The sequence below is a fragment of the Schistocerca gregaria genome, chromosome 1, assembly GCF_023897955.1.
Source record: "Schistocerca gregaria isolate iqSchGreg1 chromosome 1, iqSchGreg1.2, whole genome shotgun sequence".
NCBI lineage: Eukaryota > Metazoa > Arthropoda > Insecta > Orthoptera > Acrididae > Schistocerca > Schistocerca gregaria.
Window position 1 is genome coordinate 47,892,289 of NC_064920.1, and position 19,673 is coordinate 47,911,961.

At 49.5% G+C, this 19,673-nt stretch overlaps 3 non-coding genes across 3 annotated transcripts; all 3 read left to right on the forward strand.

Moving 5' to 3' along the window:
* The first annotated feature begins 249 nt into the window (after positions 1-249).
* Trnak-cuu (transfer RNA lysine (anticodon CUU)) lies at positions 250-322 on the forward strand. Its single transcript has one exon. It is a non-coding gene; the product is annotated as a tRNA-Lys (tRNA).
* Positions 323-1,741: 1,419 nt separating this feature from the next.
* Trnak-cuu (transfer RNA lysine (anticodon CUU)) lies at positions 1,742-1,814 on the forward strand. The gene has a single exon. It is a non-coding gene; the product is annotated as a tRNA-Lys (tRNA).
* Positions 1,815-3,238: 1,424 nt separating this feature from the next.
* Trnak-cuu (transfer RNA lysine (anticodon CUU)) lies at positions 3,239-3,311 on the forward strand. Its single transcript has one exon. It is a non-coding gene; the product is annotated as a tRNA-Lys (tRNA).
* Positions 3,312-19,673: the final 16,362 nt, after the last annotated feature.

The window sequence follows — 19,673 nt, forward strand, 5'->3', positions numbered from 1 at the left end:
ACAACGTCGGAAAGTAACTCGTTCGGCTTTTGAGTCACATCAAGTATGTGTGTTAATTTTGACGCCACTAGCTCTGCATGTTGTCATGCAATTCCTTTACCTCTCAGAAATGATTATGAAATAAAAGTGAAGTACGTGACGAGTGTGACGTTAGGAAAGCATTAGGCAGCATTGAGAGATTCTGTATGGGACCACCCAACCTAAACGAGTACTGTGTGACGTGCTACCCGGCAGGTACTCACATAGGCAGCTCGGCTAGCTCAGTCGGTAGAGCATGAGACTCTTAAACTCAGGGTCGTGGGATCGAGCCCCACGCTGGGCGGAACGGATTTTTGTTCCGCTGCAGATGTAAATTACCGTTTTTCTGATTAACGTGATGTAATGAAATAGCAACTTTAAACTTTGCCTACGTCTCTGTCAGTCGCAAGGAAACTGTATTTGAAGGTGAAGGTGATTTTGTAGACATGTGTGAAAGACATGTTCTGAAATGCAAGTGTTGTTGTTTGGAGAGCATATCGGTTACGTGTCAGATGTGTAGCCAAGCAGTAATGGGTCGCCACAGCTGCAAATATTAGCCGGTAATATGAAGTGTTGTCAGCTGAAGTCTGATGATGCAGGCGACCGTAAGGCCGAAGTAAGCAAGAATACCGCTAGGCCGCGCCTCTTTAGCTCAGTGGTAGAGCTCTGGTGTAGTAAACCAAGGGTGGTAAGTTCCATCCTCAGAGTAGGTAGAGGAATTTTGGAAATCAGTTGCGCGTCGTGGCCGTAAAGCAAACATTGCTTTGATGACGAACAATTAGCGACAGGTGTTTTATTAAGAATTACTCTCAGATGTGATTAAGGCGAATGGCGCAGATAAAGCATTTGCCAAAGCGGTACAGCATAAGGTGGGACGAGGCAGTCTGAATTACATTTTATACATGTATTTCACACATATCTCAGAGCCTCGTCGTCGTCGTCGTCGTCGTCGTCGTCGCCGCCGCCCCTTCTGCTGAAGTAGCAAATGGCCAACGTAGCAAATGCGGCGAGGGACGGCCTGCCTTCGATTCCGAATGCACATAGTGTGTGGTCTTGTTTCCCAGTCTATATTTGGCCGGTCTCGTAAGAGGTTGAATGTAACGAATGGGTGGGAAAGAGCAAGGGGCAACGGCTGTGCAGAACGAAAACACAATTCCTCAGAGTGTGAGCGTTTCGAGATGAGTCGTATACAAGTTATAGTTGGTCGTCAGTGACCGTGTGCCCCACTGGATCAGGCGTCGGACTTCGGATCTAAAGATTACAGGTTTGCATGCTGTCACGATCGTGTTTTTCCAATTCTGAAGAAGAAACATACCGTTTTGATGTATCAATTGAGCAGTACGAAACCGTCTGAATGTTGCTGTTGACAATTTTTTGCTTGGAGTTGCTCTTGAGCTTGAAACACACACAACAAGACCGGTGTTAACTAGCGAAACGGTCGGCAGGGTGGCGTCACCGCGAGTTTTGACTGGCACTTCCACATCTAAAACAACTTCGGAAAGTAACTCGTTCGGCTTTTGAGTCATATCAAGTATGAGTGTTAATTTTGACGCCACTAGCTCTGCATGTTGTCGTGCAATTCCTTTACCTCTCAGAAATTATTATGAAATAAAAGTGAAGTACGTGACGAGTGTGACGTTAGGAAAACATTAGGCAGCATGGAGAGATTCTGTATGGGACCACCCAACCCAAACGAGTACTGTGTGACGTGCTACCCGAGGCAGCCCGGCTGGCGCAGTCGGTACAGCATGAAACTCTTAATCTCAAGGTCGTGGGTTCGAACCCAACGCTGGGCGGTACGGAATTTTGTTCCGCTGCAGATGTTAATTACCGTTTTTCTTATTAACGTGATGTAATGGAAATAGCAACTTTAAACTTTACCTACGTCTCTGTCAGTTGCAAGGAAACTGTATTTGAAGGTGAAGGTGATTTTGTAGACATGTGTGAAAGACATGTTCTGAAATGCAAGTGTTGTTGTTTGGAGAGCACATCGGTTACGTGTCAGATGTGTAGCCAAGCAGTAATGGGTCGCCATAGCTGCAAATATTAGTCGGTAATATGAAGTGTTGTCAGCTGAAGTCTGATGATCCAGACGACCGTAAGGACGAAATACGCAAAAGTACCGCTAGGCCGCGCCTCTTTAGCTCAGTGGCAAAGCACTGATCTAGTAAACCAAGGGTCGTGAGTTCCATCCTCAAAGGAGGAAGTCGAATTTTGGAAATCAGTTGCGCGTCGTGGCCGTGTAGCAAACAGTATCTGTGATGACGAACAATTAGCGACAGGCCTTTTATTAAGAATTACTCTCAGATGTGATTAAGGCGAATAGCGCAGATAAAGCCTTTGCCAAAGCGGTACAGCATAAGGTGGGACGAGGCAGTCTGAATTCCATTTCATTGATGTATTTCTCACATATGTCAGAGCCTCTCGCGGTTCTCGTCGTCGTCGTCGTCGTCGTCGTCGCCGCTAATGCAGAAGTAGCAAATGGCCAACGTAGCAAATGCGGCGAGGGACGCCCTGCCTTCGATTCCGAATGCACAAAGTGTGTGGTCTTGTTTCCCAGTCTATATTTGGTCGGTCTCGTAAGAGGTTGAATGTAACGATTGGGTGGGAAAGAGCAAGGGGCAGCGGCTGTGTAGAACGAAAACACAAATCATCAGGGGTGTGAGCGTTTCGAGATGAGTCGTATACAAGTTATACTTCTGCGTCAGTGACCGTGTGGCCTAATGGATAAGGCGTCGGACGTCGGATCTGAAGATTACAGCTTTGAATGTTGTCACGCTCGTGTTTTTCCAGCTCTGAAAAAGAAACATACCGTTTTAATGTAGCAATTGAGCAGTACGAAACCGTCTGAATGTTGCTGTTGACCATTTTCTGCTTGGAGATGCTCTTGAGCTTGAAACACACACAACAAGGCCGGTGTTATCTAGCGAAATGGTCGGCAGAGTGCCGTCACCGCGAGTTTTGACTGGCACTTGCACATCTAAAACAACGTCGGAGAGTAACTCGTTCGGCATTTGAGTCATATCAAGTATGAGTGTTAATTTTGACGCCACTAGCTCTGCATGTTGTCGTGCAATTCCTTTACCTCTCAGAAATTATTATGAAATAAAAGTGAAGTACGTGACGAGTGTGACGTTAGGAAAACATTAGGCAGCATGGAGAGATTCTGTATGGGACCACCCAACCCAAACGAGTACTGTGTGACGTGCTACCCGAGGCAGCCCGGCTGGCGCAGTCGGTACAGCATGAAACTCTTAATCTCAAGGTCGTGGGTTCGAACCCAACGTTGGGCGGTACGGAATTTTGTTCCGCTGCAGATGTTAATTACCGTTTTTCTTATTAACGTGATGTAATGGAAATAGCAACTTTAAACTTTACCTACGTCTCTGTCAGTTGCAAGGAAACTGTATTTGAAGGTGAAGGTGATTTTGTAGACATGTGTGAAAGACATGTTCTGAAATGCAAGTGTTGTTGTTTGGAGAGCACATCGGTTACGTGTCAGATGTGTAGCCAAGCAGTAATGGGTCGCCATAGCTGCAAATATTAGAATATGAAGTGTTGTCAGCTGAAGTCTGATGATCCAGACGACCGTAAGGACGAAATACGCAAAAGTACCGCTAGGCCGCGCCTCTTTAGCTCAGTGGCAAAGCACTGATCTAGTAAACCAAGGGTCGTGAGTTCCATCCTCAAAGGAGGAAGTCGAATTTTGGAAATCAGTTGCGCGTCGTGGCCGTGTAGCAAACAGTATCTGCGATGACGAACAATTAGCGACAGGCCTTTTATTAAGAATTACTCTCAGATGTGATTAAGGCGAATGGCGCAGTTAAAGCCTTTGCCAAAGCGGTACAGCATATTTCTTCGGCGGAACTCGAGAGAGTTGCGCCCTTCGAGGATTGATTTCCGCAATCGTCGAAGCGATAGGTTTAACAGCAGCAGCAGCAGCAGCAGCAGCAGCAGTTCCAGCAGTTCCAGCAGTTTCAGCAGCGCAGGCACCAGTGTCAGCAGCAGCCGCCGCCCCCGCAGCGCGACTCCTGTCGCCGGTGCAGCCCTTCCTGCTCGCCGTTCTCGTCGCCGGCTGACGCAGTCTGCCCCGTTCGTCGTCATCGCCGCCGCCTCCGCCAGCCCGCCGCCGAGCGCGTCCTCCTCCGCCGCCGCAGCAGCAGGGCGGGGCACCGGACCCCGCTCCCCGCCGTCGCAGCAGCAGCCGCCGCCGCCGTCTTTGCCTTCCTGGACTTGTGCAGTGTAGTATAGTGTTCGTCTTCATCTTCGTCTTCGTTGTCTGTCATCGTTAGTGTTTCTTTTTCCCTCATCCCGTTCAGTTGTTTCATTTCACCATGACCACCCCTACCACCACCGCCTCCATCACAGCCATAACTTACACCTCCCCCTCAGCAGCTACCACCACCATTACTTGGTGTGCTCAAACACCCCCCGCCCCCTACATCCCACCCCTCCTCACCCTTCCCTCCTCAGCTCCCTTTGTCACTCCTTCTCCCCCAACCACCTCACTTGACCCCTTCCCTCCACTCCCCCACGCCACTTCATCCGCTCATGCAGCCCCCGCCAGGGTTGTGGCTCGGAGAGCCACCACCCATACCGCAACTTCAGCAGCACCAGCACCAGCACCAGCACCTGCACCCGCACCTGCATCATCTGCAGCACCGGCCCCAGCACCACTGCCGGTACCTGCCTCCCCCCACCATCTCCTGGTTGCTCCTGTACCCCGCCCCTCTTCCCATCCTGTAAAACGTCCAAGTGGCACCCCTGCCCACTCCACTCCCAAGAAATCGCAGCCCCTTCTTCCACCTTCCCCCAAAGATGCCATGGAAGTCTCCCCGCCGGCCCCTTCTACCGCTTCCTCTACCACCCCCTCCTACAGATACCTCCTTTCCCAATGCGGATCCCTCTCTCCTGGAGGCCCGCAACCTCACCTTGCTCCTCTGCCAACACCCGCACCGTCCCACTTTACCCCCACAGGCTGTCCTCCTCCTTCGAGAATCCCGTCGTCTTCAGTGTGCCTTCCTTCACACGTGTGACCGGGACACACTACGACGCCACCGGTAACTCCAGAGACACATCCGGAACTTGCTCGCGGCTAAGAAACGCCGGGACTGGCGACAGACATGCACCTGTCTTAATGCTACCCTACCTCTTAACTCGTCCAAGTACTGGTCTGCCTTCCGCCGCCTTTACCGGATCTAAACCGCCCCCCTTACTATCCTCTCCTCCATAATGACCGTCCCTTTCCTGACAACCTTAGTAAGGCCAACCATTTTGCCTCCTACCTCACGGATATCTTTACCGTCCCTGACGATCCCCAGTTCGATTATTCCCTCTTCCCCGATGTCCACGATCGAACTGACACCTCTGTCCCTCCACTCGCTCCTGGCTTCCAATACTTGGACAACATTACACACACCGAACTCAATACCCCTATCACTACTCAAGACATCCTAGCTATACTCCGCACCAAACGCAACACCGCTCCTGGTCACGACCGTGTTACTTACCGTCACCTCCGTGAAGCTCCCACATCCTTCCTCTCCACCCTGGCCAGACTGTACAATGTGGTCTTGTCCACCGGCTTCTACCCCGACCTGTGGAAAACCTCCTGGATCCTGATGTTCCTCAAACCTGATAAACCACCTTCCGCTGTCTCCTCCTACCGTCCTATAAGCCTTACCTCGGTCTTCAGCAAGGTCCTGGAATCCATTCTTACCCGCCGCATCCACCAGCACCTCCACCAGCACCGCTTCCTTCTCTCAACCCAATGTGGCTTTCGGCCATCCTTCTCTGCCGATGACCTTCTCTTTCACCTCACTCACCTCCTATCAGAACGACTCAACTCCCGTCGCTCTGCCATCTTCCTCTCCCTCGACCTTGAACGCGCATATGACTGTGTATGGCATTCTGGTCTCCTCTTCAAGCTCCAAACCTTTGCCCTTCCCATAAACTACGTCCGTCTGGTCGCCTCTTTCATCTCCCACCGACCTTCCTATGTCACCATCCATAACATGGATTCCTACACCTTCTACCCCTCCGCCGTTGTGCCCCAAGGCTCCGTCCTTTCCCCTCTTCTTTACCTTCTTTATACGGCGGACATGCCTCCGCCTGCACCCCCCCTACACCTTCTCCAGTACGCCGATGACACCGCCTTCCTAGCCCTCGCCCCCACCCTGCAACGCTCCCAGCACCTTCTCCAATCCCATCTTGACAGGTTCACCTCTTGGTGTAACCAGTGGTTGCTCAAGGTCAATCCTTCCAAGACCCAGGCAATCATCGTAGGCAAAACTACCCCTTCCTTCCGTCTCCTTGATTTCTATCTTACCATTTATGGCCATCCTATTAACCTCATCCCCACCCTCAAGTACCTTGGCGTCACCCTTAATCGTCGCCTCTCCTGGACCCCTCATCTCCGGACAATCCAAGCCAAGGCACGCTCCCGCCTCCTCAAGCTCCTCTCTGGCCGCACATGGGGTCTGGACCCGTCCACCGTCCTCCACACCTATAAATTCCTCATCCGTCCTATCCTTTGTTATGCCCATCCCGTCTGGATCTCCGCCCCTCCTACCTTTTACCAATCCCTTCAAATCCTTGAACGCCATGTACTCCGCCTCGCCTATCGCATCCGCCTCCCTTCCCCCACGCGGATCCTCTATGACCTCATCCTCTTCCCACACCTCCTCCTTTTCCTCGAATGGATACGGATCCTCTACACCTCCCACAACCTTGATCCTCCCCACCCGCTTGTCTCTCCCATCCTTTCCCACCCCAACCCGCTGCCGCGCCTGTACTCCTGTATCCCACCTGCTCTCCATCTTTACACTCTCCACACCCTCTCCCAAGGTGGCTTCCCCCAACTCACCCTCCCCTCCATCTACCCCTCCTACCAACTTTGAGCCTTGCCTTCCCTCTCCTCTCCTCTCCTTATCCTGTGGGCACCCTCTCTCCCTTCTCTCCCTCCATCCTTCCCTCCCCTCCCCCTCTCCCTTGGCTTCCACACACCACCCCTCCCTCTCCCATCCTCTCCCCATTGGCATCAAACCCTCCCCCATTCCCTCCTACCCTCGCCCCTTCCCTCTGGCAGGTCCCCGGCCTTACTCGTGTGACAAGTGCATCACCAACCGCCGGAGATTGTCGCCGCAGTGATTATGCGTTTTGTCGTCCTGTTAGTGCATCCATGTCTCTTGTTCCGTGCTCCATCGTTCACGTGTGCTACTTTGTATCTCTCCGCTATCTGCTGTGTGACTTGCCTTTAACTTGACTGCTCCACAGTGAACGGCTTCTGTTATTTTACTCTGTTTGTCTACTGTTTTTTAACCTCCATGTCCCTTTGTATCTCTTACTGCTTGTACTATGTTCTTGTCTGTGGCCGAAGAGCGGCTTAGTTACGCCACTGCTGGCCTACCTATGTATAGGTATGAAATAACAATAAAGAAAAAAAAAGTACAGCATAAGGTGGGACGAGGCACTCTGAATTAAATTTTATAAATGTATTTCTCACATATCTCTAAGCCTCTCACGAACGTCGTAGTCGTCGTCGTCGTCGCCGTCGCCGCCGCCGCTGCCGCTTCTGCAGAAGTAGCAAATGGCCATCGTAGCAAATGCGGCGAGGGACGCCCTGCCTTCGATTCCGAATGCACAAAGTGTGTGGTCTTGTTTCCCAGTCTATATTTGGTCGGTCTCGTAAGAGGTTGAATGTAACGAATGGGGGGGAAAGAGCAAGGGGCAGCGGCAGTGTTGAACGAAAACACAATTCCTCAGGGGTGTGAGCGTTTCGAGATGAGTCGTATACAAGTTATAGTTGGTCGTCAGTGACCGTGTGGCCTAATGGAGCAGGCGTCGGACTTCGGATCTGAAGATCCAACCCAAACGAGTACTCTGTGATATGCTACCCGTTAGCTATTCACCGAGGCAGCCGGCTATCTCAGTCGGTGTAGCGTGAGACTCTTAATCGCAGGGTTGTAGGTTCGAGCCCCACGCTGGGCGGAACGAAATTTTGTTTCGCTGCAGATGTAAATTACCGTTTTTCTGGTTAACGTGATGTAATGGAAATAGCAACATTAAACTTTGCCTGCGTCTCTGTCAGTCGCAAGGATATGGTATTTGAAGGTGAAGGTGATTTTGTAGACATGTGTGAAAGACATGTTCTGAAATGCAAGTGTTGTTGTTCGGAGAGCACATCGGTTACGTGTCAGATGTGTAGCCAAGCAGTAATGGGTCGCCATAGCTGCAAATATTAGCCGGTCATATGAAGTGTTGTCAGCTGATGTCTGATGTCTGATGATGCAGACGACCGTAAGGCCGAAGTACGCAAGAGTACCGCTAGGCCGCGCCTCTTTAGCTCAGTGGTAGAGCACTGGTCTAGTAAACCAGGGGTCATAAGTTCAATCCTCAGAGGAGGAAGACGAATTTTGGAAATCAGTTGCGCGTCGTGGCCGTATAGCAAACAGTATCTGTGATGGCGAACAATTAGCGACAGGCGTTTTATTAAGAATTACTCTCAGATGTGATTAAGGCGAATTTCGTAGATAAAGCATTTTTTTGTAAAAAAAATTCTTTATTTCCAATAAAAGAATGTTAATTTTACATCTAGCCCACTGCCTTATTTGATTAGTGGGCCAAGTTAGTTATACAAAGATAATTAGCAGCTAACTCTAAGTCCTATGTAGTAACTAGTTAGTCTGTAAGTGATCAGGAGTAAGCAATGGGCAAACGTTATTGTTAGTCTACTACAAACATGTAATCTTAAGACTAGTTACTAAATCCTACAGCGTTACAGTTGTGTCAGCTAATTAGTATAAACTTACTATAGAGCCTTGCTCATTGAGCTAACCCCAATGAGCGTGCCCCTGACACTGGGCAGGCCAAGATGGTAATCGCTGCAGGTTTCTAATAATAATGTCTAAAAACTAAGTCCTACAACTAACTTATCCTACGGTCAAGTCCGGTGCGTTGTCTGGTTCGGTTAGGCTCCACCCCACTCCCCCAGAATCCTGTGGCGCAGCGGATTCAGACTGAGGAAGTCGGCCTTTCCGCGCCCAGGCGGTTTGGGAGTAGGGTATCGAACTCTATCTTTGTCCTGGTTTATCTCTTTCTTGTACTAATATAGTTCTTTCAGGTAGTCCTTTAAGAGTTTCTGAGATACCGCGTTAGCCACTTTATTGATGATATGGAAAGTGTCGCGATGTCTGATTAGTCTATATGTGTCGTTGTGTGGTAGTTGGTCCCGCAGTACTGAGGCCACATCATTGAAAAGGGGGCACTCGTAGACTACATGGTCAGGAGTACCCTCCGGAACACCACAGTCACACGCAGGTGTCGCCTTTTTACCTAATCGACATAGATATGTCGAGTACTGTCCATGTCCAGTGAGGAAGTGGATGAGTCCCCGGGATGGATCGAAATGTGACATTCCCATCCTTTCCCTGACATCTGGTAGGAGCTCAAAGGTTCGACGCCCTGTTTCTTCGTTTTCCCACGAATGTTGCCATAGCAGCTCCCTTTTTTCCTAATCTCTACTTTATTTTCAGTCCTGATGCCCAGAATTTCCTCTGTTTTTTCCAAATTCCCCTTTTTAGTCCAGTACCAAGAGGCCTGCTCCCGAATTTTGTTATCCAAGGGGCAAAGCCCCATTATAACTAACAGGGCTCCTCCCGGTGTAGTTCTGTATGCCCCCACTGATCTCAGAATCATATTTCTCTGCACTCTCCTCACTGTCATGGCGGGCACCACCCTCGTGAGCCTGTGTGCCCAGGCTCGGGAGCCGTAACCCACTATAGATGTTAGTATACTGTTATGATAAAGTTTGATGAGATGTGGTGGAAGATGAAACCGCTTGTGCCCAATGGAGATGAGGTTGTTGAGTACCTGTAAAGCTCTTTGAGTTACGGTTTCGATGTGTCTACCAAAAGTCCACCTTTCATCAATGATGATACCAAGGTAGTGTGTCTCACGTCGCCGGAGAACTGGTGATCCATCTATCCTAACAGTTGGGTTAGGAGCTAATTGTCCATTTAGAAGAAGGTATGTAGATTTAGCCGGTGAAATTTTCATTTTAGTCTTACGGCACCACAGTTGAAGTGTGTTTATTGTTCTATCGATCTTAGGCTCTATGTCTTCTCGGCTACGGCCGCCGACCAGTAGGAGGAGGTCATCTGCGTAGGCTATCACCTCCAGCACTTCATCACTTTGCTGTAATGTGTCTAGTAAGGGTTCCATGTGGATGTCCCAGAACAGCGGACCCAGTACGGAACCCTGGGGACATCCCTTGGTGATAGTTTTCCTTACTCTTGTGCTAGTAGATGATAGCCATACCTCCCGATCTTCACAATAGCTCCTCAGACAGCCATATAGCGGCCCTGGACACTCCTTCTCCCTTAAGCAGGAGAAGAGCGAAGGCCACTACAGGTTGTCGAAGGCGCCACTTATATCCACCATGATGCCAACAACATACTTGTACGGGGTAGAGCCGCAGACCTCGGCCGCCAGGGCGATTGCGTCAGATGCCGATCGTCTAGGCCTGAAGCCAAACTGCCTGTTGCTCATTCCGCACAGCACTCGGTGTGCAGCCAGTCTATCAGCCAGAAGTCTCTCCAGAATCTTCCCAAGCAGATCAAGCAGGCACATAGGTCTGTAAGATTTAGTTTCTGCTGGGTCTTTGTCAGCTCCTTTCTTTATAATTACCACATTTGCCCTCTTCCATATTCGAGGGAACTTTTTCTGCCTGAGGCATTCGTTATATAAATGAGTTAGAGGGGCGACTATCTGGTGGGCCAGGAATTGCACCACCTCCGCCACAATACCGTCTGGCCCAGGAGCTTTTCCTCTCTTCAGGGAGTTTATATGGGCAGCTACCTCTTCTTCAGAGAATGGGTAGACTGCCATATCATTTTCATATGCATTGTTGTTATTCTCCCGCAGCTGCCGTTGTTTGTCTGTCTCATCTGCAGTATCATCAGGCAACAGGGAGTGGAGAAGGACCTCAGCAGTTTCCTGCCAAGACCCCGTCATCCGGTCCCCATGCTTGACGGTTGAGAGCTCCATCGGAGAACGGATTTTTTCCCGGACAAGCCTGTAGGGAACTCCCCATGGGTCTAGTGCTAATTGGTTCAGAACAAAGTGTTCCCAACTCTTTGTTCTAACTTCCCGTAGATGCTTTTGGAAGTTATCTTTGGCTTCCCAGTAAAGCTGCAGCCATCTTTGTCTTTCTGGCCAGACGACACTGCGCTGGTAGTGCCTCCTGAGCCTTCTGACCGACCGGCGCATCTCCTCTAGTTCAGCAGACCATGGTGACGGAGAGGCCGCCATGGCCCTCCTCCTAGTAGGTACGGCTGCTTTGACTGCTCGAGTTATTACTGAAACCACTTCTTCGGCTCTGTTGTCAACGTCAAGGTCTCTGTGGTCGTCACCTTCTGATAATGGAGGAATGTCGCACTCCCCAGCAAGTCTCTCCCAGTCGGCTCTATTGTAATTATATTGTATTTCCCACCCTATGGCCCAGCGGCTCTCTCCATCTCCTATGTTGAAAGTAATGAGATTATGGTCACTTGTAGTGGCATTCTCCACTACTTTCCATTGCTGGATTAGGTGTGCTGCATTTGGCGGAGCCAGGGTCACATCGATGTTTGTGCCTTGGCCACCTCCCGCCGCATAGGTCGGAGGGTTGCCAGGCTTGTTAGCCACCACAAGCTGCAAGGCCATGATGGCCTCTTCTGCCTTCTCTCCATTGGTATCCCTGGTGCCACTGTACCATAGGGGGGATTTGGCATTCATATCGGCAGTCACAAATGCTTTCCGCCCCCGCAACGCCGTGATAGCTGTGGTGAGGTGTGCTAGGTGTCTTTCAATATCATCACCATATTGGAAGTACATGTTGATCACAATAATAGCTCCTGATTGAGACTGCAGCAGTGGCTGGTTGTGAACTGCGTTAGGACTGTAGCCCTTATCAGTTTGTTTGTAATAATTATTGCCGCTTTTGTGTCTTCTCCTCTGCAGACGACTTGCCAGGTCGCAGCTGTGAAAGCTATCTTCCCGTTTAGGGAGTACGGCTCTTGCAGACAGACCACATCCAGTCTCCTCTCCTCCACTTCCCTTCGTAACTCCTGCATGACAAGTCTGCTGTTATGAGTGTTGAGTTGGCCAATGGTGATTTCCGTCATGTAGTTGTCTATGGAGTGTATGTATGAATTCTGTCATGAGGCCATGTTTTGTTCCAGTCAAATGTGATACATCCATTTGCCAGAACTGCTTGTCGATAAATTTCGTTCAGGTCGAATTTTTCACCACATCTGTCAAAGACTTTCTTTAGTAGGTCACGTAGGGCTCCGAAGTCAGTGGGGAGATTCACTGACTTGAGTTGAATTCTGTCCACAGCCTCCATTACCGAGAAGGTGACTCTCTGTCCATATTCATGTCCCACCCGAACCACATGTCTCAAGGCAGTGGTCAGGGTAGTCGGCTGCTCCAGCCTCGCCCGTTGCATGGTGAGTTCAAGGTTTGGATAGACTCTAACTGGATCGACAGGTGGCAGTCTCACTACAGGATCTTTTGTTGCAGCTGGTTCACTTGAACTAGTTATTTTATTTTCTTGAACTGGTTGTTTCGTTGTTATATTTATTTCTGCTGAGACTGCCACAGTCTCTGGTACAGGATGCTGTTGCCATAGGTCTTTAGTCGGCCTTGTTTCCCTGTTTGGGGAGGAGGGTAGCGTGACTGCCAGAGGCCTAGTTTGTGTCCCTCTATCCGTAGTGGTAGAGTCAGTTTGAGTGCCTACGTCTACAGTTCTGGTTGTGGTGCCCATGTGCGACCTCAAGAAAAGCTTGAAGGCACTCGCCCTCATGGCATCCCTCCTCCTTTTGCTTGGGGATTTTCTTTTGGGCATCCTGTTGGCTTTGGTTTGATCAGCCATAGTCTATTCTTGAAATAAGCCTTTGTTCCAGAAGTCTGTAGGTGGGGCAGCTACGTCCCATGGTACCACAGGGTTTTTTACCCCGTCTCTTGCAGGGGATGCAAACTGCCGCAGCCCTACAGTCCTTCCTGACATGGCAATCCTCGCCACATTTCGAGCAGGCCGACCCCCTGGTACAGTGCCTCAAAACGTGGTCGAGATCTCCACAATTGTGGCAACGCGGTACGACCAGAAAGTCGCGTGTATTTATGGCATGAAAGCCGACGTATAGTTTGCCCATTGCTGTAATTTTTTTCCACATTTGAGCGGAGACCTCAGCAACGTGATGGACCACATCACGGTCCCGAGGCCCAGTTTTGAATCTCAAATTGAAATTTGCTTTGAATTCATCTTCTGTCATATCTTCGAAATTCTGAGCCTTTATAGATTTCTGCAGTTCTTCATTTGTCATAATTGTTGGTACATCATATAAGATGACCAATGGGTTCCTTTTCCTTGGTGGCTCGCATTTGACCACCGAGTTTAGTTTTGCATTGCTTAATAGTTTCTCTTTGTCCTCTTCTGATGCGACTTCAACAATAACAGAGTTACTGCTGGGTTTGACCTTATTTATTTTAATTTTGTCTTTTGCTGGATTGATAGTTGTCGTAAGCAATTCCTGGATTCTTTTTACGCTAGTGTCCTGACCAGGCAGGGTCCTTAGGAAAACTGTTGTGTCTGATCTTTTAGTGACTTTTGCAATGGCATCCTTTGTAGTCTGCGGTTTTGGTGGCGCTTGTGCGACCACCGCCGCCCAGGTCTTTCCGGGTTGTTTTCTTAGTCTTTCATTTTCTGTTGTAAGTTCTTCAACGCGGCCCTCAAGCTTGGCGTTTGCGATAGCCCACGCCGCCAGTTTCATTTTTGATTATAGTCAAAGCCGCTTTGACTAATTTTGCCATTTTTGATGTGTTGCTCAAGGAGCAATGTTATTCTTGTGTGTCTTTGTAAGACATTTTCCTCAATTGCCTGTCCCGACTCGTCCTGAGGATCGGGTTCAGACATCACAGAAGCTCGCGTTGGCGCACTCGAATCACTCGTTTCTGGTGTAGCCATCATGAACGAGTGATAAAAAAGGGGGGTGGGAGCCCGTCTCTTGCCCCGGACCGGCTCCTCTGGCATGGGGGGGGGGGGGGGGGGAAGGGGGGGTACTTCTGCAGCTCGCTCACCGACCTCGCCCCTAGGTCAAGAGCACTCCAGAGCTGCTGGGTTCAGCGCGCCGTTTCCAGCGCACTGGTCCCCCTCGGTGACTCCGTCATCGGCGATTTCACGCGACGCACCCCGGCAATTGCACCCCGCACTCCGGAGAGGCGGATGCACCTCTCGCCCTTCGCCGCCTACTTGCCCGAGTTTCCACCTCTCGGCCAGGGACCCACTCCTACTCAGGTGGCCGGCCGGTCCCCCAGGCGTTCGGCGGTCTGGACCCATCTAACCTGGCCCAGGCGATGTTACCACCACCTGGGTTTGGAAGAACACGCCCCGGATACCCAGGGGCGCGGCGAAGCACACTTGCCGACACGCGCCGCGATCCCACGCCGACAAACGAGATCACCGGCATGCAGAGCACCTGTTGGTCTGTGCCCTGCGAAAAGAAGGGACTGATGTACGGTCCCTCGACAGAGCTCCCCCTGTGCCATGCACCCTTCGCTTTCGCATCGGGTTGGTCGCAGCTCTCCCTTTTGTCGCAAGGCAGAATGCCAAGCTTAACGTCTGGCACCACGGGAAGGCGGAAAGAGCCACTTGGGAAGGAGAGGCTATAAGAGACACATAACTTCCCTTGTGAGGTCGAGCGACCAACCTCACGCAAGACAGATAAAGCATTTGCCAAAGCGGTACAGCATAAGGTGGGACGAGGCAGTCTGAATTACATTTTATAGATGTATTTTTCACATATCTCAGAGCCTCTCGCGGTCGTCGTCGTAATCGTCGTCGTCGTCGTCGTCGTCGTCGTCGTCGTTGTCGTCGCCGCTTCTGCAGAAGTAGCTAATGGCCATCGTAGCAAATGCGGCGAGGGACGCCTGCCTTCGATTCCGAATGCACAAAGTGTGTGGTCTTGTTTCCCAGTCTATATTTGGTCGGTCTCGTAAGAGGTTGAATGTAACGAATGGGTGGGAAAGAGCAAGGGGCAGCGGCTGTGCAGAACGAAAACACAATTCCTCAGGGGTGTGAGCGTTTCGAGATGAGTCGTATACAAGTTGTAGTTGGTCGCCAGTGACCGTGTGGCTTAATGGATCACGTGTCGGACTTCGGATCTGAAGATTACAGGTTCGAATCCTGTCACGTTCGTGTTTTTCCAGTTCTGAAAAAGAAACATACCGTTTTAATGTAGCAATTGAGCAGTACGAAACCGTCTGAATGTTGCTGTTGACCATTTTTTGCTTGGAGTTTCTCTTGAGCTTGAAACACACACAACAAGACCGGTGTTAACTAGCGAAATGGTCGGCAGGGTGCCGTCACCGCAAGTTTTTACTGGCACTTGCACATCTAAAACAACGTCGGAAAGTAACTCGTTCGGCTTTTGAGTCACATCAAGTATGTGTGTTAATTTTGACGCCACTAGCTCTGCATGATGTAATGCAATTCCTTTACCTCTCAGAAATTATTATGAAATAAAAGTGAAGTACGTGACGAGTGTGACGTTAGGAAAACGTTAGGCAGCATGGAGAGATTCTAGAGGCAGCCGGCTAGCTCAGTCGGTAGAGCGTGAGGCTCTTAATCCCAGGGTCGTGGGTTCGAGCCCCACACTGAGACAAACGGAATTCAGTAATCCAGCGGCTGCGCTGGAGGTCGGACGTGCCGTGCTGTGTGCTGTGCTGCGTTAGCTCCGCGTGGTAAGGTTCTGCTCTTGCTGCAACGCGTCGCTGTCTATTGTATTTGTGTAGACATGAAAAAGAATTAAGAGATGTCGCAACCGCAACGAAAAGATACTTTGAAATTCACGTTTGATCGCAACTTTGTCCGACCGAGGTCATTTGATGTTGAACAGTGGTTAGAGGATGATGTTAAAATAGGACTTGATGATATTATCGGCATACATTTCTCGATTATGAACAGTGTGGTTTTCGTGAAACTTGCCAGTCCAGAATTGTGTGAAAGGATAGTTCGATCTTGTGGTGGCATTCTGAAATTTAAACATGCTGATGGAAATGTTGGGGAGGTTACCGTTGCCCATGCTGGTCTAGGTATTCGGACCGTGCGAGTCTTTGAACTTCCCTTTGAAATTACAAGTGACCAGATAAATGCTGTTATTGCTCCATACGGGAAAGTTTTGAGTAATATTGCCGAACGGTGGTCTGCTGCACACAAATTCCCTGTTTTGAATGGTGTGCGCCAATTAAAAGTCGAATTGCAGAAGCACATTCCGTCGTTTATAAACGTCTGCGGATATAGAGCTGTTGTGATGTATGATGACCAACCGAAAACGTGTGCTGTCTGCAATTTACCAGGCCACGTTCGTGCAGAATGTGTTCAAAGGCGAGTGGCGCAACTGCCTGCCGGCGATGCCGTCAGGCCCCCTGCTATGTCAACGCTGCCCGTGACATATGTCGCCGTAGCGCGCGGTTTTGCAAGTGCCACTGCGCCCCCCGAAGTTACTACGATTACCGACCCACAAGCGACCGACCAACCGACCGACTCAGGTGTAGCATCTGTAGACACTCAACCCTCCTGCGAAGACATATTTGCTCCTGCCCTTGTCGCCGTGGAATCGCCCAATGAGGCAATGGATACGGACGAGACCTCAGTCGCTTCGGGTAGTGCTCCTCTGCATCCTGGAGGTTCTTTAGGAGGTATCAAAGCGTATCAAGTGCACAGAAAACGGACTCGCAACCAGCCGTTTCTAGTGGTGCTCCTCCGAATCCTGCAGCTGCCTTAGGCACTGACCACAGCCCGTCAAGTGCAATGAAATCAGACCGGCGTCAATCACTTCGAGTAGTGCTACTTTGCAACCTGAGGCTTCTTCAGGTACCGTCCAAAGTCCACCACGAGACGCATCTCCCAAGAAATCTAAAAAACGGAGGATCGCGCGTCAAGGTGCAGAGCAGACTGCACCACAACTGCGTGAACAGGCGAAGCAAATAGGGGGCAAAATACGTCAATCTGCATCTGAGAACTTGCAGTGCAATCAGCAGTCATCTAACGAAGACCCTGTGTCCTTGGATAGTACCTCAGGTTCTGCCAGTTTGCCCTCCGATGACGTAGCAAGTACCCGAACCGAAGATAAAAATCACCAGCAAACACCTGAATATAGTGCACCACTTAATGACGAACCGATGACAGGGCTGTCGAATCCGTGGGCAGACGATGTCGACGACACTACAAAGGAGGACGAAATTATGGACACCACAGGAACCGTTACAGTCACCACGATGGCCACACCACGGGATGACGTCGTCTTGAATGTCATCGCTGCGACGGATACTGTCCCAGACACGGAGAAGCCGACTGATCCCTTCCCAAGTCATGAATATTTCTAGTCTGAACGGTTTTACTGACTTGTGTCCACATGTCTCTCGGGTCAGATTTCTTAATGTTTTTTTCGAAATGACATGTTGCCAGAGTTTTTCCTAATTACACTCCCGTCTTGGCTAACGTAGTTCCGTTGCAGGCATGTAAGATCGCTACGCTGAACATCAATAAAATTTGTAGCCCATTTAATTTACAAAATTTAAAAGTTTTCCTGTATGCAGCTGATGTGGACATTTTGTTTTTACAAGAAGTAACAAACATCGAACTTGACTTCATACAGGGGTATAATGCTATAGTCAATCCTGGAATTGGATGTGATTTGGGTACCGCATTTCTTTTCAAAGAGGGCGTCGTCATTACAGACGTAACAAAACTGCCTAACGGCAGAGGCATTGCCGGCACGCTTTATAACACCAGGATTATTAATGTCTATGCCCCATCTGGTTCTACCAATCGGTGCCAACGAGCACAGTTTTTTAAGGAGGGAATTGTTCCTTTGTTTGGTGTACACTGCACCCATACCATCCTTGGTGGCGACTTTAACAGTGTCATACATGCCAAAGACCAAACTCCGAACTACAACAAATCGCCGGACCTGGAACGTATCGTCACCGACCTCCGTTTAACTGATTCGTGGGAGCAAAAGCACGGCGCGGCACCCGGCTTTACCCACCTCACTAATCATTCAGCGAGCCGGTTGGATCGAATATATGTCTCGCCCAATCTGAAACACCGCATCCTGCAGTCTGAAGTTTGGCCAACCGTTTTTTCGGACCACGCTGCATATATATGCACATTAAATTTGGAACGACAAGGAACCTGTCGATATAAAGGGCCATGGAAACTTAATGTTTCACACTTAAAAGATCCTGCCTGTCGAGAAGCCTTCTCACCACTTGGAGAGCCTGCGAGACCAAACTCATCTCTTACCACTCGACTTTGGATTGGTGGCTCAAATGCGCCAAACCTCAGATCCGGAGATGTTTCATCAACTACTCCCGGGAGAAGAGCTTTTGGCGGAAAAGAACGATAGAATTTTACTTTCATTGTCTCCGAGAACTCTACCTGCAAGGTGCTACAGCTATTGGGAACCATGGGAGAATTAAAAAAATCCAGGCAAAAATACTGACATTAAGGCGACAACAGCTTGAAGGATACCAAATAAGGTCAAGAGCAGAGACTGTGGCGCAAAAAGAAGCCACTTCGGTATATCATGTGATTCGTGAAACTGAACGAGGATTCCGCAAAATACTGACGGAGCTTAAAACTGATATTGGAACCACCTTGACAATGCACAACGACATAAAAGCAGAAATACTAACCCATTTCGACAACTTGTTTTCACATAAAGAGGTAGACGAAAAAGCACAGGACGATTTACTGACCCACCTGCAAGGACGCGTTGGTAACGCGTACGCGGAAGCTCTAATAGCGAAGGCGACCGAAGACGATGTACACTATGCTGTCTATCAAAGTGCAAAAAATAAATCCCCTGGAGCTGACGGCATACCAGCAGAATTTTATCAAGTCTTCTGGGAACATATAAAACATAGAATTACATGCATCTGTAATGAACTTCTGAACCTCAATAAGGAGATACCGAAAGATTTTCGCGAAGGTATGATAGTGTTAATCGCAAAAAAATCGGCTGGCAAGAAAATTGGAAATTTGAGACCAATCACTCTGCTGAACAGTGACTATAAAATTTTTACGCGGCTCTTAGCCCACAGACTTAAAAATGTAATGGGCAAAGGTAGGAAAATTCAGCAGACGCTGTCCGACTACCGCGACATAATTTCAATAGCAGAAGTATGTCGACTAAAATGTGCCATCGTGTCGTTAGATTTCGATAAAGCCTTCGACAGGATCAGCCACTCCTACCTCCTGAAAACGATAGGCGCAATGGGTTTTCCGCCGAGATTCGTCGACCTCATACGACGTTTGGTAACGAATAACTCCTCCAGAATCATCATAAATGGACAGCCTAGCCGGCCAGTCGAGATCGCATGTTCCGTCAGGCAAGGTTGTCCGTTGTCCATGGCTCTTTTTGCCATGGCCATCGAACCTTTGCTCGCTACCTTGACTCAGCGGTTACAAGGATTGCAAATACGAGGAAACAAAATAATATGTAAACCTTATGCGGACGATGTTGGGTTTCTCGTTATGAATGTAGCGGAAGTCGAGACGGCAATGCACATAATAGAAAAATACGAACGAGCGTCAGCCGCGAGGTTAAACA